Source organism: Dermacentor silvarum, chromosome 11 (assembly GCF_013339745.2).
Source record: "Dermacentor silvarum isolate Dsil-2018 chromosome 11, BIME_Dsil_1.4, whole genome shotgun sequence".
NCBI classification, from domain to species: domain Eukaryota; kingdom Metazoa; phylum Arthropoda; class Arachnida; order Ixodida; family Ixodidae; genus Dermacentor; species Dermacentor silvarum.
The window spans coordinates 12,542,777-12,569,259 of record NC_051164.1 but is presented as its reverse complement, the minus strand read 5'-3'; positions in this window follow the sequence as shown (position 1 = coordinate 12,569,259).

Here is a 26,483-nt window from a genome sequence, read left to right as displayed (position 1 = left end):
CTCTAAGCACCCTTTCTTGGTTCGAACAGAATACAGCAATATCGTCAGCGTATGCGAGAAGCCGTACTTCAGTTGCGTGCAGACGGAAACCTCGAACGTCGGTGCTATTGATAACGCTTGAAAAAATGGCTCAATGTACAAGCAAAACAGTAGAGACGAGAGGGGACATCCCTGACGTACAGAACGGTGCACTTTGATGCGCTCTCTCACTGTTTTATTAACAATAATCCGTGTTGTGCAACCTCTATATGCCATGGCAACACCGTCTCTTATAATCGAACCAACGTTTACATGCTGCAAAGTACACAGGAGTACATCGTGAGGCACTCTATCAAAAGCTTTTACTAAATCAAGTTGGATCATTGCGATTCCTTCGCCTGTAGTATCACAACATTCGAGCAGGCACCTGGCCTTTTGAATATTCGGTAATATTGTGGGACCTTGAATTCTACACGTTTGATGTTCTCCAACCAATTCGTTTATGACCATTTGCTATGGTCATAAACGATGCCAGTATGTTCATATAAATTTTGTAATCGACATTTGTAAGCGCTATTGGTCTGTATGAAGAAGCCTGTCTCAGCAGCCTGGCGTCCTTTGTTTTGGGAATCAATACAGTATGTGAAGTTAGGAATGACGACGGCAGGAGACCTAAGGCATAAGCATTATTAAATAATGAAGTCAAGACAGTAGCAACACTATATTTGAATGATTTATAAAACGCTGCTGTCAGCACATCGAGACCAGGTGATTTGTTAGGGTTGAGCTCATCAATTGCCATTTTCACTTTCGATCGAGATAGGCATTTGCAATAGCTCTTCAGCGTCATCATCTATGCTAGGCATCGAATGCAAAAATTTATTTCAAGAGCTTCAATATTGCCTGATCTATGAGCAAAGACGTTACTATAATAATCGTGAAAAGTTCGTTGAATGTCATCCGTTTCTACGCTGATTTATTTATGAATACTGCGGTCTAGTTACACCATAGCAGAGTGGTACATTTTGTAGGAAACAGTACATTTGGGCAAAAAAAGAACAGACAATAACAAGTCAGTATTAGAAGGACACGGCACATTTAAAATAAACGCTCTTCAAAGGACACCAAAGATTTTTGGGTTACAGCTTCGTTGGAGAGGTTATTCCAGTCGTTTATTGTACGAGCAAAAAAAGAATATTTGAAAGAATTGACTCTTTGTTTTAAAGGCATAATTGCTTGCGAATATCGGTTTCTAGTTGCGTATCCTGTAGATGGAGTCAGTATATGTGATGTGTTAATTCTGTATAACCATTTACCAATTGATAAAAGAACTTGAGTCTACAAGCCCTGTTTCTATCAGCAACTGGTGGGAAAATATCCTTTTTTATTAATTCACTAATAGAGCTGCGACCATATGAGTTGTAAATGAATCTTAGAGCCTTTTTCTGTATTCTTTCTAATTTTTCAATGTTGGATTTAGTGAAAGGGTCCCAAATTACTACCGCATACTCTAACATAGGACGGATAATGGATTTGTAGGCAAGAATGCGCACTTGAGGGGTAGCTAACTTGAGCGTACGCCTTAAAAAGAACAATTTCCTTAAGGCATTGGCTGCAACATTATCTATGTGTGTATTCCAGGAAAGTTTGTTAGTAACCAGTAATCCTAAGTATTTATATTGCTCAACCTCCGAAAGTACTTGATCAGAAGTAGAATAATTAAAGAGCAAGGGTCTCTTATTGTGAATGATTCGCATGAAAACAGTTTTTTCAAAATTGATTGGCATTTGCCACTGCTCACACCACAAAATAATCTTCGTAAAATCGTCATTTAACTCCACCTGATCACACACAGAACTTACTAATTTATACAGAACGCAATCATCAGCGTACAACCTAATATTCGTAGAAATGCCTTTAACAATGTCATTTATGAATACAAGAAAAAGCAAAGGCCCGAGAACGGACCCCTGGGGAACGCCAGAATCAATTGTCACCCCCCTCGGAGGAAACCCTATTGAACGCCACATATTGGCATCGATTTGAAAGATAGGCTCTGATCCAATTTAATATCTCGTTGTTTTTGATTATGTAGCTTAATTTATACATAAATTTTTTGTGCGACACTTTATCAAAAGCTTTATTAAAATCTATGAAGATTACGTCCCCCTGCTTCCCTTTATTTAAAGCCTCTGCAAAGTCATGTATAATGCTAACTAATTGGGTAGTGGTAGAATATCCCCGCCGAAAGCCATGTTGAGCGTTTGTCAATATGTTATGCTCATCAAAAAAATTGGCTATGTGTTTATGTACTATATGTTCTAGAATTTTGCAAGCTGTTGATGTTAAGGATATCGGACGGTAATTTCTAATACATTTTTTATCTCCAGATTTATGAATGGGCTTGATTCGGGCTGTTCTCCAGTCGTCCGGTATGACACCCTCCCTCAATGACCTCGTGAACAGTACATGAAGAAACTTAGAGCACCATTCCGCGGACTGCTTCAAAAAAGCGTTTGGTACTCCATCAGGTCCTGGGGACTTTTTAACATTCAAGTTTAACAATAAGTTAAGGATACCCTGTTCCGAAATTTCTATATCTGGCATCCGGGGTACTGATGCGCTGAATTCTGGCAGACATCCGTTGTCTTCGGTGAAAACACTTTTTAAATATCCATTGAAAGCGGAAGCAATTACCTCTTCGTCGCTTTCACATGTTCCATCTATGATAAATGTCTCAGCTAGGATTGGAATGGTGTGTAATCGCTCTCCAAAAATCTCCGGGAGAAGTTCTTATAAAAGCGGGAACAGTTTCGCCAAAATATTTTTCTTTATCTTTTGCAGTTTGTATTTTTAACTGTTCTGATACCTCGTCTATGGTACTTTTAATTTCCTGACAATATGGTTTTAAGGACCTTCGCTTTTTTAATCTTTTAAGTTCGCGCTTCAAATGTATAGTGTCTCGAGTAACCCAACGATTTTTGTGCACATATTTCTTAGTTATCTTTAGTATAAAGCGTCTTGTATAATTTGTTTAAAAAGAATCCAAAGATCGTTCAAACTACAGGTATTATTTTGAAAACTTATATAGAAAGCTCACTGGTTCCCAGACTCCATGATAGGATTTCGCACAGGTTTATCGTGTCAAGACGCGTTCCTTCTACTAAGGGACGAAATTCTAACCAATATGCCGTACGGTGACGAGAGACTAGTCCTAGCACTAGACCTCAAAGGAGCCTTCGACAATGTCTCTCACGGCGCAATACTCGAGGAACTCGAACGCTCAGGTTGTGGTGAGCGCACCTACAATTACATAAGGGCGTTTCTTTCCAACCGCGAGGCCAGCATCAGTATTGGCCAAATCACATCGCAGATATTTAAAATGCCGAGCAAAGGAACCCCTCAAGGAGCGATAATATCTCCTCTGCTCTTCAACATGGCGATGAGTCACCTCTCGCGCGATCTCGATCGGATACCCGACCTAGGTTACACGCTTTACGCTGACGATATCACGCTGTGGGCGAGCAGGGGTTCCCTAGGGGATAAAGAATACACGCTCCAAACCGAGGTATTAGCGGTGGAGAAATTTTCCCAAACGAACGGGCTGAAGTGCGCGCCCGCAATATCCGAGGTCATCCGGATACACGCGAAAGGCTACAAATCCAGAGGGTCGATTAACATTGTGGTTGAGGGCCAAATGGTGCGAGAGGTACCTACGATGCGAGTCCTGGGTTTGTGGCTTCAGAGCGACGGGAGAGCAGCAGACGCTCAAAACCATCAAATCCGCAACCCACAACATAGCCCAAATGATACGTCGAGTGACGTATAGAAACGCGGGAATGCGAGAAATCGATACCCTAAGGCTCGTACTAAGCCCACTAAGGCCTTAGTGATTAGTCGAATCACATATGGCTTGCCCTACCAAATCCTGAACAGGGAAGAGGAGAGGCAGGCCAACACGATAATTCGAACAGCTTTCAAGGCGGCTCTGGGCCTGCCTAAATCTACCTCCACGGAGCGCATGCTAGCTTTGGGAGTACACAATACTTTCGACGAACTGAGGCAGGCTGCCCTGATGCGACAGAGGGAGCGCCTCAGCTTCACAAAAACTGGTAGGGCAATATTGGCACGACTTAATATCCCAGCATACCCGATTTATCTCACCGAAGAGGCCGTACCTCTCCCTCCTTCGGTGAGATCCAAAATTACAGTAGCTCTAATTCCCAAGAATATGCATCCCGAGTACAACAAGGAAAGGCGCAAAGCACGCACACAACATATTCAATCGATGTACTCCAATAACGCTAGGTACAATACGTACTACACGGACGCAGCTGCGTATGCAGAGGCTACCGGGTAGCGCTACCAAAGGAGGTATGCCCTGGCAGTCGTGAACGCGATCAGCCAGCAGCAAATTACCGCGTCGACCACGGCGGGCTCCCCCACCTCGGCCGAAATGTTAACAGTGGCGATCGCGATCGCTCACGCGGAGCGTTCGGAAAGGGACTCAGTCGTGGTCACTGACTCCCGGGAGACATGTTGCATGTTTCTTAAGGGGCACGTGACTGCGGCTAGCCTCGCGATAATCCCCAAATCGTTCAACCACAGCCATCGCCTACTCTGGTGCCCGGGACATGCGGGGGTACAGGGGAACGAACAGGCTAACGCTTTATCTCGAGCGTCTACTAACCGAGCGATGGCGTCCTCTTCGAACCCCAACCCCTCACACTATCCCTCACAAAATCCCATAAATTTAAATGTAAAAGACATCCTTGCTCATCAGCGCGGAGTCCGCAGAAAGTACCCGCCGCCTCACCCACAACTTAGCGGGGGAGCGGCCGCCGATTGGCGCAAAATACAGACCGGGGTATTCCCCCATCTAAAACTGCTAAATGCCCTGTATCCCACCCGCTATAGGGCCACGTGCCCTTGGTGCGGTGGCATACCTACACTAATACATGTGACCTGTGAGTGTAGTAAGCACCCTCCTAGGCCAACTAATACTATCTCAATGGAGCAGTGGGAGGCACAGCTCGCCCGTTCCGACTTGGCAGGACAAAAGTCCTTAATTAGCCAGGTCAGGCAGGCGGCAGAGGCCAGTGGGGCGCTGGACTGAGGGGCTCCGACCACCGCTATACTTAAAATATTTCTATATATATATATATACCCCCGCACCCTATATATACCCCGCACCTCCACCACTTATAAATGGGATTTATTGGGGTTCGTAGCGACAGCGGGTCGTAGGATGCACCGAGCCCAGTCCTCTCGCTCGAGCTTCTGCTGCGCGCTTGATGCTGCCGATGCTGCTGACTCTGCGTCGACGTTCGTCATCTTCCTTACAATATATATATATATATATATATATATATATATATATATATATATAGAAAGCTCAACTCATCTATGACCGACTTATTCTCTGTGCGAGCAATGTTGGGAAACGTTTTACTTTCATTATGGTGACGTAATAACGTGCCTTTTATTGTTAATACAACAGCAAGGGGGTCCGAGATGCCATTCATTACTTCAACTATAATATCAATTGTTATATTACCGCTTACAAAGAATAAATCCAGCACTGACGCAGAGTTATTGTGTTTTCTCGTAGGCTCACGGACAACCTGTAGGAGATCAAAATCATAGGAACTGTCGAGTGCTTCAGTTTCAGGAGATTTGGAGCATTGGGTCGTGAAGTTAACCTAGTTAATGTTCGGCAAGTTAACGTTACCAGCAAGGATAAGCCTATCATCACTTTTAACGTGACATTGCATATAAGACTAATTGTTCAAGACCTTAGTTTATTCACATACGCTTTGCAAAACAAGGCTTCTACATCTGGTACATCGGGAATTCTATAAAGCTGAATAGAAGCTTTATATAATATGTGAACTCCCCGACCTCTTCTGTTACGATCTTTGCGAAATATTTTGCAATCACTTGGAGTTATTTCACTGTCGAATATATCATCACACAACCAAGTTTCAGTAAGCACTTCAAGTTCGGGATCATGCAAAGCCAAAAGGATTTCAAGCTGCACTACTTCATTAACTATACTTCTACAATTGATATCAAAAATTCTTTCGGTTAACTTTTCCTGCTGTCGTCAATTCCCCTTTCTAGTGATTTTGTGGCGCTTGTTAGTGACTTTGTCCAAAGCAAACATAGTGTCACTTATGGCCAATTTATCAAAAACTAGCTTTGCCTTAGCACCATTATTTCTTTCTTCAGACGAGCTTAGCCATAGCTTTTTCCTAATTTCTCTAACCCCCATTAAAAAATCCTCATTGACTGAAACCACGGAACCCTTCAACTTGGAGCATGATTTCAATATCAATACCTTTTCACGATAATCCAGAAGTTTGATAATGACTGGCCGTCCTTGACCATTCCTCTTTTTCCCTAGCCTATGGCATCTTTCAATGCCATTAATAGAGAGTTCTAGTTTTTTTCTGGAACAGATCATCTTTTATTATACCTAAAAGGCCGTCCTTACTATCATCACTGGGCTCATCATGCGAAAGATGGCTAGATTATTTATTCTGCTTCTATTTTCCTGCTCATCATGTATTCGCGTTAATTCGGAATTCTTATTATGAAGCAATGATACGTCTGACTTGAGCCCCTCTACTTCGTTTTTCAACGTACTAATAGTTGGCGAAAGAGACTCAATACCACTGATCCGTTTAGTAAAATGTGCTAAATCTGTTTCCACCCTTGCCTGCTTGTTGAGAACGTTATTAAGTGTCGCAGTCATATTTTGCTGCCCCTGAAGTAGTTGAAGCAGTATTTCATGATCGGAGGGACCAGGGTTAGCCTCAACATCACCGCACATCAGAAGACACTTTTTAAAAGAACAAATATCTGAAAGAACATTTGCTACAGCCAGTGGGCACGGCAGCAGCACTAAAAACGATTGTAGCTTCTGTAACAATACGCTGGCAAATATGCACTAACCTGCACGGCAAAGCAAAAGGGATTGCTCAGCATCGTGCCCGATGTGCTGCTGCCAGGCCCACTGAGCGGGATCCGATAGCCGATGGTTCCTATAGTCTCCGGTAAGTCGACACACAGTGGTCAGCGCAGACGCAGTTGTCCACACTGTCGGTGCAAAGTAATTGAAGAAAGGAGACCGGTCTACACGTGGCGTTGATTCCCCGAAGCCAGCACTTTCTCGTCCAACGATGCTGCGCCCAGTCTGAGAACAGCCGAAAGTGTCGAAAGTGTCCGTCTGCGCCAGCATCAAGGCGGCCAAAACCTGCACGGCAAAGCAAAAGGGATTGCTCAGACGTGCCCGATGTGCTGCTGCCAGGCCCACTGAGCAGGATCCGATAGCCGATGGTTCTTATAGTCTCCGGTAAGTCGACGTGGTCTGATGTGACAGTGGTCAGATTACTCCTTGCCATTCAATTTCCGAAATTTGGTTTATATGGGCACGTTTTTTCTCTATGCCAAAGGCTCGTTTGGTGGGTGTCTCACCGGCCACCATTCATTCAGCCCTTGCTCTCAATATTGCTCCACGGTAACGGTCCTCGTCAATTGCTTCTAGCTTTTGCTTCAGGGCTAGAATGTCGTCTTTAAACATTCCTGGTTGTTGACATTCTTCAGCTATTAGGATGTCCAAACACTCATGAAGAGCTTTTTTTTTTTTACTTTCCTTTATTCGTGCTGTATTCTACTCGCAGATTCGAGGGCTTTTAATTTTACCCCTTGTTTGAACAGGTTCCACTGTTCCCTCAGAGAAGTTCTCGTCGATGGTGAGCAATTTTTGAACAGCTTCATTCATATGCGCTGCAAAAACATGATCATGCAGTAGTTTGCCGTTAAACTTCCAATTTTCCCATTTGAATTTGCTTCTTTCTTTCAGTTTACCAATATCGAATTTAACTAGACTGTGGTCAGTAAAAGAAACGTGTTCTACTCGATACTCGCGGCAGAAAGCTAACAACTCTGCTTTGACATACGCTCGGTCTGGCCGCGCATGGCTAAATCGTTGGAAGTGCGTCAATCGCACACATGCATCTAATCCCAAATAACACTCTCCCACATCCTCCAAGACGTGTTCTTCAATGATTTGATCAAGAATTTCTGTACCGCTGTCTCTGTAGGGAGTAGGACTGGTTTTGTCACGTGCTGACAGTGCGCAGTTAAAGTCGCCAAGTGCTATTATAAATCTATCTGTTTTAAGATGTTGTTCAAGACTTTGAAAAAATAAATCCAGTTCCATTCGAATTTGATGGCGCGTAAATGCACAGAAACCGCAATTTGCAATCAAGTAGAGTAAAATCGCAAACTATGAGGTGACCAGCATCATCAGTTGTAACGGATTGAACACTACCTCCCAAACATCGGCGTATTAGCAAGGGACTTCCTCCCGACAAACCTCTTGAATGGCTTACACAAACTTCATAAGTTCTGGTGAACCTCCACACCATGCTGTCGGTCTGATCCTGCGATTCTATTTTGGTTTCCTGCACGGCAAGTACATCCAGCTCGTGCTCTGTTATCAATCTGTAAAGTCGATTATGCTTCCTGTTGGAGGAAAGCCAGCGTATATTTAGCGTTGCTACTCGAATGTTATTGTTGATAGCCATTATAATGTTGATGGATCAGGCCGACAGCATAGCGCTTACCATAGCCATGCGACGTCTTGCAGAGGGGCGCCAAGGCGGCGTTTCTATAGACGGTTTCAGTGTTTACAAACAAACCTCGCTTGCCGCTGATTGGTTGCCCCATCGGAACTTCTGGCAGGAGAGCTAGAAGCACTTCCGGCTATGTTGTTTGAAGGCATGCGCGACGTGAGGCCGGCGTGTCGATGTTTGCACTGCTTGGTGGAATCTGTGATGAGCTGATTCTACATCGTGAACATTGTCGAGATAACGAGCGACTACCTTAAGGCGCTTAGCACCGAAACAAAACATCGGTATTGCCAAAAGCTGATGTTTAGAGGCGGAGAGCTGTCCGATCCGCTGGACGATGATGTCGTGCGATTTTCGTTTTCGCCGGGCTCCAAACACCTTTCCTCAGTTACAATCCCGGAGCAACAAGCGGAGCATCTTAGTGAGGACATGCAATGAGCGCAGACTGTTGTCTTCAAGGCCGGTAATGGGACTGCCCAAAACTAGAAAAACCTTAATGGCACTTTTTTCTTCTTTCTGGGGTTTTACGTGCCAAAACCAGTTCTGACTATGAGGCTCGCCGTAGTGGAGGGTTCCGGATTAATTTTGACCACCTGGGGTTCTTTAACGTACCCTACAACACAAGCACACGGGTGTTTTTGCATTTCGCAATGGCACTGTTATTGCTGCAAGATGGATGATGAAGTGGTAAGCTGTGCATGTGTACATGCACATGTTTTCTGCGTCATATGCCTTGTTTATGCTTTTCAATATGCATTCACAAATAACTGTACATTCTCAAAAGTCATTTAGCGCAAGAAGCCTAGGTTGACTGAAATGGGACTAACTTAAATGCTCACGAATTTATCAGACTTCTAACAAAATGAAACCTGTGGTGTTGGGCGCGAGATTGCAATCCATAATTGGCCTCCGTTAATTCGTAAATGCTTTTAGAATGCGGCCGAAAGATCTTACATGCATGCACGGAAATCGCAAACTTTTCTGCGATTCTGCTCGGCGATACCGATACGAATGCTCATATGCCGCCGCGGTGGCTCAGCAGCTACGGTGCCCGGTTGCTGACCCGAAAGACGCCGTTTGGGCCCCGGCTGTTGCATTTCGATGGAGGCGAAATGCTAGGGGTCGGCGTACTGTGCTATGTAAGTGCACGTTATAGAACCACAGGTGGTCGAAATTATCCGGGGCCCTCCACTGCGGCGTCCGACATAGCCCGAGTCGCTTTGGCACGTTAAACATGATAAACCAATGCGCACATGTACCTAGGTAGTAAAGTTGCAGAAGTGCACTTGTGCCCCAGATACGAAAAACATTAAAATAAAACGGCGGGAGCATGGCACCCGCTAAACAATAATTTTAACTCATGTTCGTAGCATGGCGATTCACGCCGAGGCAAGAAACTGAACGAGCGGGCAAACTAGGGGCGATAGTCGAGCTGCTCTCGCACGAATTACACGACATACGGCCAGAACAATCGCGCAGTAGCACTTTTTTTCCGCGCGCCGTATGCCCGAGCGGAAGCGTGCTGGGACGCGCGCTATCACGGAGAGCGAACGCACTCAATCTCCCACGCGCCAGCAACGAAGCGGGAAGCCAGCGCCGGAGGGAGCGGTGGGGGCACTTCTACTGTGCCAACAACCGCGCTCGTCGCTCGACCGCACCGTCTCTTATCTCTCCCACGCGCAAGCAAGGAAGCGGGAAGCCAGCGCCGGAGAGCGGGGGGGGGGGGGGGGGGGGCGCACTTTTCCTCTGCCAACAACCGCGCTCGTCGCTCGCCGCACCGTCTCTTATCTCCACACGGCTCTGACCTTTATGCACTGGGCGTTCGCCGCTCAGTTTCTGTTGAAGCGATAGACCGCACGTACCTTCGCCCGCTGCTGCGGCGTATATATGCGCTTGCTGCCAGCGTTTTGACAGTCGTTGTCTGCAGTCATTCAGTGTGATCTATTCATGTTTGTTTGTGCGCGTAATAGTCGGGCCACATTTTCCAACGCACGCTACTTTATTTCGAAAGCTTGCGCTTAGAAATAATACAATGTATATCAAAAATACATGAACAGACTTGATTCATGCAAAAAATCTAGAAATGAACCATGATATGGTCCATGAATCCAACGTTCAAGGTCGGGTGGGCGGCCAGGCCGAAAACCTGTTGCCCGTAGGTGGCGGATACGGCTTAGGTGAAGTCCTGGGCACGTCCATAATAGGTGTGTCACTGTCACATTTTGAATCGTAGTGTCACAAAATGGGCACGATGTATCATAGGGACCGTGGTACTGTTGTGCCCAGAGAGTGGTCACAGACGGGGTGAGTGCGACCCCGACACGCAGCCTCCGTAACGTAACCTCCTCTCGGCGGGTTAACCCACCAGGGAGGCCTGACCCACACGGAGGTATAAGAGCTCGTGTGGTAGATCGGAGGCTTTCTTTTTCCCGGAGCAGTTGTCCGCAAGCGTCTTCAGGAAAATGCGGAAGTGGGTACGTTATGTTCTCAGGGTGGGTTGCCAAATCTGCTTCAAGTAGACCCGGCAGGGCTGCTCGAGGCACCCACTGAACGCGTATCACTAAATTCGTAGTGGCAGCAATACGGTGAATGCTATACGAGAGAAGAGAGGACCGAGATACCCTACGTATGTCGTGGATGGCTTGAGTCGAGTCCGTGCGAATGATGAGCTGAGACTATCGAGCAGCTTGAACAAAAGGGAACAACGCGGCCGAGCCGTCCCGTATGGCGGCAAGCTCGGCAAGATAAGCCGGCGGTGCAGGATCGGCAACATACGAGCACGTTTGGCCTGCCTCTGGTATAAATGGGCACACGAGAGCTGTGTGAATCGTGGTACCATTAACACTGGTGCCAGTGTATGCTACGAGAGTCGAATCATCTTGATTATCATCGGTGCGAGGAAGTCGGGAAACTTGAGCGTTCGCCTGGCGAGGAACCGGGCTATGCAGACGGCCAAGAGGCTTATTGTCACTTAATTGTACCCTGTTCCAAGGAGCTACATCGGGTGTCGTAGAAGCTGGGTTGTCTATTTCATGTCCCATGTACCGGGCAAGTACAGCAGCCGAGCACAGCTTCGATGCCTTAAGGGCGCGCGCACATCGACGCTGGTGCACCAGTTCGTCAAGAGTGTTGAGTTGGGACTCGGCCTGTAAGGTTGGCAGCGGAGTTAGACGTGGCAGTCCCGTTATGGCACGCATTGCTTCTTGATTAATGGCCTCAAGGCAAGCCCATTCTGTTTTCGTGAAGTGTTGAAAGGGGCTCCGCTCCGTAGACGAGTCGTGGTTGCAGTACGGAACGGATAAGAAGGCGAGTCATGTCAGTGCGCGCTCCACCAGATTTCTTCGCAATCCGACGTATCAACTGTATCGTTTCTTCGGTTTGTTGCTTTGCCTTCTTGACCCATGGTCCCGCAGATCCGGAGGCATCGATTTCAAGGCCGAGTACACGGAGAGTTGAATTTTTATTATTCAGCATTATAGCAGTCCGGCTACTCCACGTAGTTACGTACCTTGGATGAAGTGAGCAGAGCAAATCTGGGAGCTCTTGGTAGGCTCCCAGATTTGAAAAACACCGTTGACGAGTAAACGTAATGAAAACAGTCGATGCTCCAATAGCTACTCGCCGTCACGCAACACACTGAATGCCACAAGTCGCACTTATATCGATATACCCGAAAAATAACACTTAATATGCGTAGGACGAGCGCGCGAGCGAACAAATGCCAGCAAAAATGCGCAAAAGGAACGGCTACTGGAAGTTTCCTAAGGGCGCCGGTTGCCGGCGCAGAGCGTTGCCAGAGCGCGGTGGCGCTGGATTTGTCGTCACGCTAAAGCGACGACGAGCGCCGCGTGTTCGCGACGCATATCTTTTTGCCGGTGACGTGGTTCCCTTCCTTCGCCTGTTGAGGCAGTCGTTCCTCGTGCACAGGATCGACCGTGTCTTCCAGGCGACGCTTTATAGCAGCAACGTCCACATCCATGCTCGCGGAACTGCATTTCACGGCTTGCGTCGACGCCGCGTCTCCCCCGTTGTCCTGAGACGCGCCGCTTTTGTCGAACCCCGCAGTGTCCGCCTGCGTCGCGTCTGCCGCGTCGCTCTTGTCGGACTCCGCAGCATTCGCCTGTGTAGCGTCTCCCGCGCTGCGCGAGGCCTCGTCCACCACCGTGGTCTCAACAGCAAGCGACTGTTCCTGGAAGCTTATTTCTACTTCGGAGGACACTCCGGCGTTTCCGCCGTCAGATCCGGCCTGCGTTCCTGCAGACGCTGCCACCCGCTCAGCTTCTTCCTCGTCCATTAAAAGTTCACCGCTGTCGCAAGCGGCGCTGCGACTAGCGAGGCGAGCATAGGATATTGAGCAGTCAGCTTGTTAGTGGCCGAAAGCCTTGCATTCCGCGCAGCGCGGAACTCTGCAGTGACGGTGAATATGCCCTGTGGTGTGGCATCTCAGACATATGGGCGCACGACCCGGAACAACCAACACCATTCCTCCTCCAACTCCCATCTGATGGGGAATGTGCTCGAAGCTTACTCCATCTCGGTGGACAAGACGCACAACCCTTGTTGTCTAATCAGCGAATTCAAAATCAGCAGTCTTCCACTCGCCGTTTGTCACTTCCTTGACTTATCCGACTTCCATTAAGGCGCGGCGTATAGCGTTGTTCGGGACGTTGAAAGCCAGCCAGTGAATCTTCACGCGCACCTCCTGTTTTATTGCGATAGCAATTATATGGACACTCAAAAGCAGATTTCTGCCGTCGGCGTCGCCGTCGCCGTCGCCGTGAGGTTCCGTATGACGTCAATGGAGATGAAATCGTCGCCGCGCGCGCCGAACGCTGTATGTGCGAGTGACAGGGCGCGAGGGGCGCGCGCTTTCACGGGGAGTGAACGCACGGCGGAGAACAAACGCGCGTTCTGCGCCGTGCTCGCTTAAGGGCTGCAGAAGTAGGCGTCTCTTTCCTCCTTTACAATCACCATATATGTAGAGCAAACGCGCCTTCTTCAGACGCGCGAGAGGCCGTGGGGGAGGGGAAGGGAGGCGACGTTTAGCTACGGCACTAAGTGCCTATTTATATCAGAGGCTCCGGCAACAGTCACCAACGCCGCACGCATTTTGAGCGAACGCGGGCAAAACGCCGACGGCGTCGACAACAGTTCTGCGTATTGCCGGTGCTGCTGCAGGTCCAAGTTTATACAGCTGATAAATCTACTATCATTACTCCGTATAGCTCTCTACAATTTTGCTATCGCAATTGATGCTTCGCCTTTCAGGTGAAACTGCGACAACTTTTTTCAGGATCAATCATTAGGCATGTACGGTCCTTAACCGTGATATGGCTTGCACGAAGTAGCGTCTTCTTAGCGTCTTCTGTCCGGAAATTTATCACCCAGACATGTGAGATCTCGTAAGCGCCGATTCCGTTCACCTGCTGTATTACATTGGCGTCCTCTAAGGGCTTGCGAAAATCGTCGATCCTGTAAGGCCGTCCTGCAATGTCGCAGTGCAGGACGACAGTGGTTTTCAGTCCATCACCGGTGGGCAGAGGAGGCAGAAGAACACGGTAGTCCTTGGGTACGGAGAAGCACGAGTTACCACGGCCGGCGTCGGCCGCTGTCACAACTCGGAGAGAGCCTTCCATCCTGCGTCCGCACGCGTCGGTGACCAGGAGCATAATAGACACGATTGAACAACATGCATTTCTGCGAACCATGTGACTGCGTTCTAGCGTCGTCGTCTTCGTCCACAGCTGGCGCGTTCGTGCGTTCGTGTTCTGCGAGGTGAAGAGGTTTTGCGCGTTATGAGCGAGAGAGAGACGCATTGACGGAGCGGGTCACTTGGAACGCGGTGTCGGCATTGGAACGCGTTGTCGGCGTTGCAAGCTGCACTATGCAACGCGCAGGGATGGCCGTAAGTCCGAGACGTGCGAAAAGAAATTATCATTATCATGAGCAATAAGATGAAAAGTTCGCGTGCACTTCCGGAAAATGCTGGGCTGTGATCACCCAGCTTCGCTGTTTCAAGCATTGCGCGGCCGAGTGCAAGGTTAAGCGTATTTATTTATGACACATATTGCAATTTACGTATTGTTATCGCTGAGTTTGCAAGGCGCATACACTTTGAATGAATTATCAGAATCATCATCAAACTCACAGGTAAAAATGCAGTGTTGGTCGACTCACTTTTACAGCGCAAGCTGTATGGGCTCATTCCAAAGGCCGTTTCGGGTTGCGATGGTGCCGCCGGTGGCGCCACCGCGTAACCGCTATCTCCGAAAATGCGAGAAAAGCACCCGCTTCTCCGAAGGGATCGAGCCCAGGCCCAGTGCGTGGGAGTCGGATACTTTACCACTGAGCCACGCAAGCGCTTGCTATCAGGCAGCAGAAAAATTCTCTTTAAACGCGCCCCATAGGCAGGCATGCAGGTGCAGACGACCCGAGCCTCCGCCAGTATGGTGTGGCCATCTAGTTAAGGTACCTGCAACCGCCGCGTGCGACGAGATGCGATACAGACGACGCGCAATCAACCCTATCCCAATGTTAGATGTGCGCCACGTACCCAGGGTACCTCTTCGGTACACGTTATGGCGTCTCCTGGCAAGGTACGAACCGCTGCTGAAGAAGCAAATCGTAGAGCTACGTGCACGGCTACAACCAGCCATCATCAGGCTCAGCTGACTGCTGTGCAGAGAGCGTTACAAGTATGGCTTTTTGGGCTAGTTCGTTAGATACATCAGAGGTGGTCATAGCGCTAGAAGACACGGACAATAACGAGAGAACAAGACGAGCGCTAACTTTCAACTGAGTGTTTATTTCGATAAACAACCGTATTTGTAGGCCTGCATACAGAAAATGCCCAATAATCACACATGAAAACCGGCTGCATCCAGGAACGCAAATTCATTTGCAGTCATAGCAACTGAAGGGGAGCTGATGCAGCTATCACCGGCCCTCGCTATCAGAGTGGCTTCAAGAACCTCTCGCGCAACTTTATCTACATTTCTGTACAAAACAGAACACTTCTTGAACAAGGGTTTGCACCCACAATTACTGCAATGCACAGAAACATGACCATCTCGGTATCGGTTCAGTTTTTGTTTGTGTTCTCTTAACCCATCATTCAGGCACCTCCCAGACTGCCCAATGTAAACTTTCCCGCACGATAATGGAAGGCGATACACAACACTCTTTACGCACGACACTGAAGGGGGCTGATGATTCTTTTTACAACCTTCGCGTTTCTTGGCAAACGGAACTGTGGCACTACATAAGCTAAGCAATTTCTGCGGAGCGGAAAGTACTACATCTACTTCAACCTTTCGTCCAGTATTCTTTAGAGCGTGTGATACGTTATGCAAATACGGCACAACAACCTTTTTCATGTTGTCACTACGGTTCATGAGCGTGCCATTTCATTTCTCTAACTTCCTTAACGCACTTTCTGCTACTGATACAAGTACATGGTTAGGGTATCCTGCGTCTGATAGACGTTCTTTTTGTATGTCAAAGCTTATAGACATTTTATGGGGGCATGATTTGCGGAACGCGTGGTCAAGGCACAGATTGCTCGTTTCACCAGCTTAGAATGTGATGAATGATGTGGAAGCAGCATCTTATTGTCACGAGGATGATAGTGGCAACAAATATGATTATCGAACAGAAAAATTCTTGAGTCTAAAAACTGGATGTAATTATTGACCGGTAGTTCATGTGCTTTCTCCAGAATGTCAAGACATCGTGAAAAATTTTAACTACATCATTTACAGATTGAGTGGAATCAAACAGGACTAGGTAATCATCCACATACCTAAAAATTGTGGAGATCTTCACCACTGAGATACAAGTTTCTATAATTTTGTCATAATGAGCCAGGAATATATCACTGAGTATGGGTGCCAGATACGACCCAATGCAAACCCCTCTCTTTTGAAGGTAGATGTGTCCATCGCATTCAACGTAGGTTGATTGCAAATAAAACGTAAGAAGTTCTAAAAACCCACTAGTTGATATGCCTGTCTTAGTCTGAAACCCAATTACTCCAAAATGATAAATGCATTCTTCAACACATGCCAAAAGGGGGCTTTGGGGCATGGAGTAATACAAGTCCTTCACGTCAATATGACAGGCTGAAATGCCATTGTCACAATTCGTCCTAAATAACTGCACCACATCACTCGAGCTTCTTGCAATAAACGGATCATCGATGTGCAACATGCGTAATGAATCCTGAAGAAAACTGGTGAGCGCTTTCTGCCAAGTACCTCTCTCTGACGCGATCACTCTAAAAGGCCATTCCGGTTTGTGAGTTTTCACAGAAAACATGATTTTCAAGTGAAGGTCCTCACTTTTCTCCAAGCACTTCCCGAGCCGCGCTAGGTTGAGGCGAGAGCACAACTGCTTCCCTCTAGCCTTTAAAGAAAGTAAAGGCTAAAGAAAGTAAAGGCTAGAGAAAGTAAAGGCTAGAGGGAAGCAGTTGTGCTCTCGCCTCAACCTAGCGGTACTCGTACAAGTACGCGGTACTCCTCGACGTCTTGAACTCCTGGATCCATATATGGTTCAGCTCCAGAGCCGCCTCGAACTGGCCGAACCATGCGCCGACGAAGCTGGGCGAGAACGGCGGCAGTGGTGAGTCGAAGTGTGGCTCCTGCCAGGTGGCCATGACAGCGTGTCGCTCGGTGCAAGGCGCTTTCTGCCGGGTCACCACTCTAGGAGGACGTGACGGCGGCTAAGGAGCCGTGCCGTCGTCGCTACTTTTACTTTGACAGAAGGGTGAAGGCAACGAGCCGAGCGGCGGCTGCGACGACCAGCGTTCAAGCTAGCTTCTAGAGCGACACTGCGCGTGCCGAGCTTGCGCCTTGAGCACGCGCTGTGCTTCTTTATTTTCGTCTCTTTGCAGCCGACACTATAGGCGCCGGCTGTGAACGCCGACCATAGCGCTCCACATTGCGGCATTGGTTGGCGCTACATTATTATTATTATTATTAACGAAAAAAAATCTCCTCTCTCTTGTCTTGTCTCTCTGCGTTCTTATATGGTACATTCGGCTTATCCCCACCACTCTCTGACTCGGATTGCAACGATGCGGCGCTCGATCATGTTCGGAGCCAGAGAAAGCGTGACGCAGCCGAACGTACAGTCAGATCAGTCGGAGGCCGGTGCATGAAGCCTGTTATGTTATAAACAAAAAGGCGAACATGCGCAGATGCACCCCCGTCGCCGACGTCAAGCTAACAATGGACGCCGCAAGAGCCTGGGGATCGGAATCATGCCAGAATTCGGAGCGTGTCACTTTGAAAGAACCCGCCAAACGTATCCCGAGGGCTCGATTTCAAACAGCCGAATGTCACGCGCGCCGCTAGATCGCTCTGGAGAGTCCGGAAACGACCAGCCGAATTGTGTCGAATGGACACATTGTGTCCCATCTCGTGACGCAGTTGGTACCAATACTATTGTCGATACGCCGACATGCTGCTCCAGCAGCTTAGACGTTGAGCAACATTAAGCGCATGCATGCTTTCGCCCACTTGCTTAGCTGCCTCGAGGCGCTTACGATACGCTTTCATTGAGGAGCCTGAGCAAGGGTGCAATCCCAGTAGCGGCTGCAGAAGCGTATGCTGACGCGGTGGAGCTGCTGCTATAAGTGGTGGTAGTGGAGGGTTGTTACGGACGGAGTTAGCCTAGCAGTGCATCACCGGCAATTCACCGTCTGAGCACCGCTGGCCAGAGCACAAATCTCGCTGCATACGAGCATGTGGTTCATTGCGGCCAGTCGCGTATAAATACCATAAGAAGACTGCAGAGCGCTACATTTAGAGCTGCAGCTGTTCCATTGCATAAGGAAACACTATTGGGGGCGAAAACTTACGGAGTCGCCATCTGTCGGAAGCGCCTCGCTTGCATAGTATGAGGGATAACGCGGCGCGCTCCTCATAGTTTTGGCTGTCGGCGCTCAATAAGAACACAACGCGGGAGCCCTCCTGGCCGTTTCTTGTAAGTACTCTTCGAAACGAAGGAAGTTCTTACTGTCAAAATAATAATCTTGGGCAAACAGAAAGCGCAGAATACTTTACAGGCGCTATCTCATTACCGAATACGTACAGTGAACGCCCATTGGGCGTGGCCGCCGTGACGGAGTCCCCGGAACCAACTTCTTGCGTGAAATGTAGGCAATCGCTGAGAGCAGACTATGTGAAATATGTTCTATAGTGTGCTGTCTGTATAACCCAATGGAGCACAACAGATTGAAGCCTCAATGCAGCGATCGCACGGGTTCGCAGAGACCGACTGCACGTCCGCATGCATGTCCGCGCACAATGTTTCGCTTTCGCTGCAAACGCATTTTTGCACCGTGTCATAAGCTTTAGGCCGCAGCATATGAGCACTTGAAAGTACACAAACAACCATTTCTGCGTGGACGCTATCAGAGATGTTCAAAAATAATTTCGTTACAACTAGGGACTCGGCGATTCAGTAATGTTCTTTTCTTTTTTTTCTAAATTTTTGAAAGTTTCAATATCGTTATTTTTAAAGTTGCGTCTCACTGTATGTTTATCGGTCTTCTCAGCGAGCAATTTCCGGCGCCTCTTTTTGTTAATCCACTACATTCATTGTTTGGTGCCAACACAAACATGAGCATATGCCATGACTTTTTTGATGTGCTTCTTACCGTTCCCTTTCCATTCTGGTGAACTTGCCAGTCTCTTACATCCAGCAAATTCATAGACCAAATCATGACATTAACCGGGCAGCGCGCGCGGGCGAGCTTCTCAGTGTGCGCCTTCCTGCTACTCATCGAACATCGCAGTTTTAACGCCATAGCAGAAATCTTCCGCACGGAAGGGCTTGCTACACACCCGAGTTGTAGCCGCAGCCACGCAGCTTCTTGGCCTGCAGGTACGAGTGAAGGCTGACACCGGGCTCCATTTGCGTATGCGTCCGGCACTGCGCTACCGAGCAATAGCCTACCATGTCGGACGCCTTCAAAGGCAGCCACTATACCTATTATAGTGTTTTCAAGTGCTGTCAAGCAGGCACCCGAAGCGGGAAAACATCCCCACTTAATCAGAACCGCAGCGCAGGTGGGACTAAATTTTTGTTTTCAGCTCGCTTCGGCGCTTCCGAAGCAGACTACGCGGCCGCTGTGCCCACGTGATCTCTCATTCCACGTCACGCCGACGGTGGCGCCAGCTTTTACAGTGGTGGAGCTCGCCCCCAATATTTGGCGAAATAGAGGGAAGTTGATTTCCACGTCCGTGTGTCCCAATTATATTGTGCGCGTTCTGCGAAATCTGCTTTTTGAGACCACCCAGGGCGTTCCTGAAGGTAGCTTTTCAACAACTTATTTCATGAATTGTCACTGTCGACATCTTGAAACGTCATGTTAGACAGACACCGCAGGGGAATGTTAGGTAATGCTTGAAAGCTGTATAATTAGGTTAACATCAGTTAATTATTTTCTGCAAGCATGTCTTGGCTACCCTCGTTTCACTTCACTTCCCTTGAATTCTCGTTCATGGCGGGAGTGACGAGACCCCTTCGAAGCAGCGATGTTTCTTTTGAGCCGGCCTCCCCAAGCACGCGTATAGGGTTCTCAGGCTACGCAGTACCGCAGCGCCTATTATTTGTGTACTCAGGTCACTTGCATCATAATTTGTGGCAATTCGACTGAAACTAATATTGACGAGGTTGAGAAAATTTAAAAAAATGTCACTCCCGCTTATATAACTCTGTTTGGAATGCGCATCAATGACAGCTGTTTTGTCCAAGGCTTACTTATCTACCACCTCCCAGAGAAATCATTCTTCAAGTTCACAATTTTTAACAGCTAAATAAAAGCAAGACTGATATAACAAAAGTAATGAATTTTTGATTTGGATATGTAGCTAATGTCACCAAGTTTTTTGTCTGGCCCGCTCGAACAGGTTGTTATGCCGCGTGTTGTTTCTATGTCTTATAATGGCGAAAGCCTTGTATGTCTCAACGTTCAGTCGCCCTTCAACGTCCTTGAGCGAAAACCGTGTCGTCGAAGTGAAATCGTACAGGATGACGACTCGGTGTAATAATTCAGTTACTTCACCGACCCGGCATCGTGTCCTACCTATATGCAAACGCTCAACCAACAGTTCTGATGGCGTGTGGGTCACCGTCGTCATGGTGTTAAATGAAATAGAGTTAATTCAGGCACTTGAACAAACGGCCTTGGGTGAGAGTCATACCCTCGAGTTTAGGTGCGAGTCGAACCCACCACCTTTGGCGATAAGGAGAAGTTAATTCTAGCACAGTTAATGATATAGATTCAATTAAAACACTCAAACCCACAGCCTTTCGTGGAAGTCGAACCCACGACCATTGCGTTAATTAGGCCGAGGTTAAATTAAGGCACGGGTAATTAAGTTAGCGGCAATTACGGCACTCGAACCTGCGACCCTTGTTCGGGAAGAAAAATAAGAAGTAAGAATAAGAAACAATAAGAAGTAAGTAAGTAAGAAGTAAGTAAGAACGCATTAGAATGAGAATGTCAAGTAATTTAATGAATCACTCTAGAGCGCGCAGGCTTTCGCCTTCACCCTTATTGGCGTATGGTAAATTGACTGTCAAATTTTTTTTTGTCTGACCCGCCGCGTGGTTCAGTGCCTGTGGCTTTGTGCATTTGAGCACGAAGTCGCTTGTTTGACCTTGGGCGGCCGTATTCCTTGGAGAGCCTTAAATGCATGTCAAACATACCCCAGGGGGTATTTACCGTATTTATCTATACAGCAGTTCGTCATTACGAAGTGCCTCATAACCAACTGAGCTGTTTCGGTGCGTTAAACTCCGTAATTCAATTTTTTTTATTTCCGAAAATTCTTTTTTCAGTTTGTTTTTATTGCTGTAGTCGTGGTCCTGGACGTCGCTGTGAGGTTCCGCATTAAGTCCAAACACGGTAACATCATCGCCGCGCGCCGTACGCGTATGCGTAAAAGCTTGCGAGCGTCAGCCAGTGAATACGGCTCAATCTCGTGCGCGCGAGGGCGAAAGTCGGGGCGGAAGGGCGCTTCTTCTGTCACACGTGAGGCGCGGTGAGGGGGGGAGGCGTAAAAGAGGGGGGAAGCGGCGTTCTACTCCGGCTGCGGCCGCGCGGGCGCCATATCTCGAAAGTGATCAGCGAGGTGGAAAAAGTGCGCGCCAGCGTGGGCCTCCTTTTCAAAGTGATCTGCGACGGGGACAAAGTGCAACTAGTTCCGATAGTTTCGTATGCGCTGTGCTTTCGACGTCTAGTTCACATTGAAGCGAGAGACGGCACGAAGGTCAATTCGCTCGCTGCTGCTGCCGGGCCTCCTCACTCGATGCAGCGTTATGAAAGCGAGTTTCGGCGGTCATCGATGCGAGATGTGTTCATGCTTACCTGTGAGCGCGTTACATCGTGCTTGTTAATTCAGTTAGTAAGTGAATACAAGTCTTCACGCTTGATAAAACTACTATCCTTAGTTCTTATAGTTTGTCGACCAATTTGCTATCGCAATCGATGCTTCGCCTTTCGGGCGAAACTGCGACATTTTTTAAAACTACGCTGTCAAAGTCCTCAGTGTGGTTTGCAGTATAAACAAAACAATGTTGGACTTTCAGAAACCACGCGGAGTGCGCTTAAATCAACATGCGTTTTTGAAAAAATATGCTTCGCCGACATAGCTTCGTCAGCGCTTTCTGTCGGTGTTCAGTCGTGGCGCAAGTCAGTTTCAAACTTTTTGTTGTAGAATGAGTCAATGCGCAGCGAAGCGCCGAGCACACTTGAAAGGTGCGAGCAGAGTTGATGCGAAACGGATACTACATGCACCGCAAGCTGCGTACAATTCAACATGGAAAACATGGTTTTACAGATGCTTGCCCTGAAGTATAAGTTCTGTGCATCTTTCAATCACATTACGCGGTGTCGCAGGACACCTTGCAAACATAAAGTACTTTCAGCGTGCTCGGCAGTGTCGCACGCCTGTAGTTTCAATTCACAGAAAAGAGCAAATCGCCACGCAGTCCTAAATCATAGTTGTAACAACTTTTCCGTGATGCTTGCGCAGTTACGTTCTCTCTTCTCGCATTTCTACGTCCCATATTACGACAGCGTGCCTTTTCTTTCTAATTGCAGTTGATTACAAAAGCTCTTGTTCTATATTAGTTAGGTTTTATTTTTTTTCAGTCCTGCAAAAGCACATGCAGACTTTTTCCACACAAATGTCAGTGTTGCAGGCTATCTCTGCCGTAATAAAATAAATGTTGACGACTAGCGTACTGGGCATACAGAAATGCATGCTGTCAGAAATGTACGACTTCTCATGCAACAATATTGCCACCGGCTCATGGCTTGCTTGATAAAGTGAGGCAATTAGATTACTTGCGTCTTAATGGCATTTTGGATGCAAGAACGCTAGTTTTCGTTCAGAGATCTTACCACGGCTTACCATTCCCGTAGTGAATAAAAGCATTCATTTGGGGTTTACTCTTAGCCAAATGACAGAGCAAAATGCATGGCGTACGAATGAGCAGGCATATGTGGTTCAAACATATGTATATGTCGTCGAAAGCCACTCGTTATTGTTATTAACGGCACATCTGAAACTAAGAAATGGCGGAAACTATATTGGCATCATCCTAACACATCTCTCACTGAAGCGTAATTCAAGATTTTCAGGGGATATACATGAAGCTCATGTGGCTAAGAGCTATGTAGGCGAAGCAAAAGAATCAAAGAAATTGTGATAGACGCACTAGTAAGAAATTGTAATGACCTGCAGCACAGAGGCGGATGCCTAAGCGAGCGGCAAAGTCAGAAGTCATTTACGCAGCCGGAAGAACAGTGCAAGCCAATGGAATCAGCATGGTTGTAACTAATGATCCGTTAGCAGTGGAAGAAACAAACGCTCGAGGCTAAATCGCTTCCTGTCGACAGTAGCAATGGGCGTAAACAGCACTCATTCGCCTGCGGTGCTTCTACAGGGAAGTACATTTTTTATCCAGCTAATGAGGTGTGAACGCGCGTCATCATCAGCAAAACAGTGAACAATACGAAACATAGTTCTCTGGTCGCTTCGCGCAATTTATTCCGAAAGCAACGATGTGTGCTCGCTGCCAGTGCTCGACAGCGTCTAGAAATCACTGGACCTAGAAAAGGAGAAAAGTCAGGCCCCAAGAAACAAACTTCTGCTTACAATAAATAATTAAAATGGCTTATGAAATATGATTTATGAATTATAATGGCGAATGTTTCCCGTTTGGTGCGGCTATTGCTCTGGGTTGACAATAAATCATTGTCACTTTCGCATCTGAGATGCGCACGAAATGCTTCGTATTACGTCCTATAAACGCGTAGCAGCCTTTCTTACTACGAAGGAACAAATATGTGCCCTCATTTCAAACGGCTTATGACCGTAAACCTACTTTATCGTCCTCAACGCTGTAGATGCGATAGCCACTAAGGCAACTAGTCATCATCATCAGCGTATATTTATGTCCACTGCAGGACGAAGGCCTCTCCCTGCGATCTCCAATTACTCCTGTCTTGCGCTAGCTGATTCCCCAACGTGTTCCTGCAAATTTCCTAACTTCATTACCCCAGCTAGTTTTCTGCCCTCCTCGACTGCGTTTCCCTTCTCTTGGTATCCATTCTGTAACTCTAATGGGTTACTCTAATGGGTTAATGAGTGACATTCTGTTACTCCCTCACCAGAACAGGACTTGGCCTCCCTGGTGCAGTATTCGGCCACCACCTCCCTCATGACTCCTACAATGAAGGCAACTAGTGCGGTTGCTTAAATAATGTTACCTTGAAAGTTAGTTACACAGAAAGTTCGCTTCAGATATCGAATCAATGGTGGCGTTATTTTGTTTGTAATATATCATCCGCAGGTCCAAAGACAGCACATGAACATGATCGCATTTCAAGTAAATTGTTATTATTCACTGGTCTCTTACCAACGTCGAAAAAAAATGATTCTTGATATATTCAAATTACATATGTAGCTGAAGCTGGCTCCTTCAAATACGACGTAAAAGTAACCGTCTTCTTATGTTCCATGTCGTGCAGACTCCTTGCCATCATGGTTTAAACACAACGTTGAATGTGCACAATCGTGTGGTATTCGATAGTGGTACGAATCTCGTGGTATTCGATAGGAACATCAAGGGTACTTTTAATCTTTCGTGACAACACAAGGATCTAGAGCAAATCGGTGTCAGTTTCGACAAAAACCGAAGATGTTCTTTAAACCACCTGTATTGACCCTTTTCGCGGAGCAGTTTGCTCTAGAGGTACCAGATGGCGCTTTCGGCGGCGCGCTATACGTTGCCTCGGCGAATGCGCATGAATACGAAACCATTACTGCTTCTGCCCTGCTACTGTGCGATCAGCTGTCGGAAATGCAACTGTGTGTGCGCTAAGGCATTGTGCCCGATTCATACTGCAAAATGTGTATCGGTAAAGGGAAGACGTGTGCGGTAGCTCGCTGCAAAAATAGTGATTCGCATATTAAGGAACGGAATCAACCTGTGTCGCCGCTGCTACATTACGACTGCCTGTGTTGCCGTGCTTCGCGATGCGCGGCTTTCCTCGAAGTTAAAAAAAGATAATTCATCCGCCAGCGCTGTATAGCTAACCTCAAAAGAAAGGACTTCAACTCCGGAACGTCGGCACATAGGAGAGTACCGCTCGTTACAAAAGGAAATAACGCCACTTACTGGCATAGTAAGTTTCTCGCACGTGATTTACAGACATCTACCCCTACTCCACGGTGTAAGAATAAGGAGAGGTGCTGACACTCTCCCCCCAACGCGCGCGAAAGCGCCGCTCGCTCGCGTCCAGATTATGTTCGGCTTGGTTGCAGCTGGTTCGGTGCCGTCGTAGAGGGCGCTGCGGTATGCGGTCCCAGCCTCGGCGGCAAGGTGCGTGCTTCGCTGGCTTTGTGCGCTTTGTGCTTGCATTTGCGGGCGTGCTGTTTTGAAGGCACACTTTTATTGCGATAGCAATTATATGGACACTTCAACCGGATTTCTGCCGTCGGCGTCGCCGTCGCCGTGAGGTTCCGTATAGATAAAATCTTCACCGCGCGCCGTATGCCTGAGCGCAAGCGTGCTGGGACGCACGCTATTACGGAGAGCGAACGCACTCAATCCCCCACGCGCAAGCAACGAAGCGGGAAGCCAGCGCCGGAGGGAGCGGGGGGGGGGGGGGGGGGGCACTTCTACTGTGCCAACAACCGCGCTCGTCGCTCGGCCGCACGGTCTCTTATCTCTCCCGCGCGCAAGCAAGGAAGCGGGAAGCCAGCGCCGGAGGAAGCGGGGGGGGGGGGGGGGGGCGCACTTTTCTTCTGCCAACAACCGCGCTCGTCGCTCGCCGCACCGTCTCTTATCTCCACACGGCTCTGACCTTTATGAGCCGTGCATTCGCGGCTCAGTTCCTGTTGAAGCGATAGACCGCACGTACCTTCGCCCGCAGCGGCGTATGCTTGCTGCCAGCGTTTTGACAGTCGTTGTCTGCAGTCATTCAGTGTGATCTCTTCATGTTTGTTTGTGCGCGCTCACACCACGCTTGTTCATTCAGTTAGTAATAGTCGGGTCACATTTTCCAACGCACGCTACACATGTAATGCTGCCCGGATCAGCAGTGCAGCGCTACAGGTGTGTCCCTTCGCACGCGCGCTGCCCACGGGAAGCGCTTCTCATCAACACCACCGTTTGACACGCGCCTTCTCGTGGTCATCGAGTCTCTCCATGTCGGTCTACTTACGCCGCAGCACACCTGCTTACTTAATCAGCTCATGTTTACTACAATTCATATTGTTACCAAAGCCGCTCACCTTACTTCGTATGACATTGCTGTGTTGCTATCGCATTCATTGCTTCGCC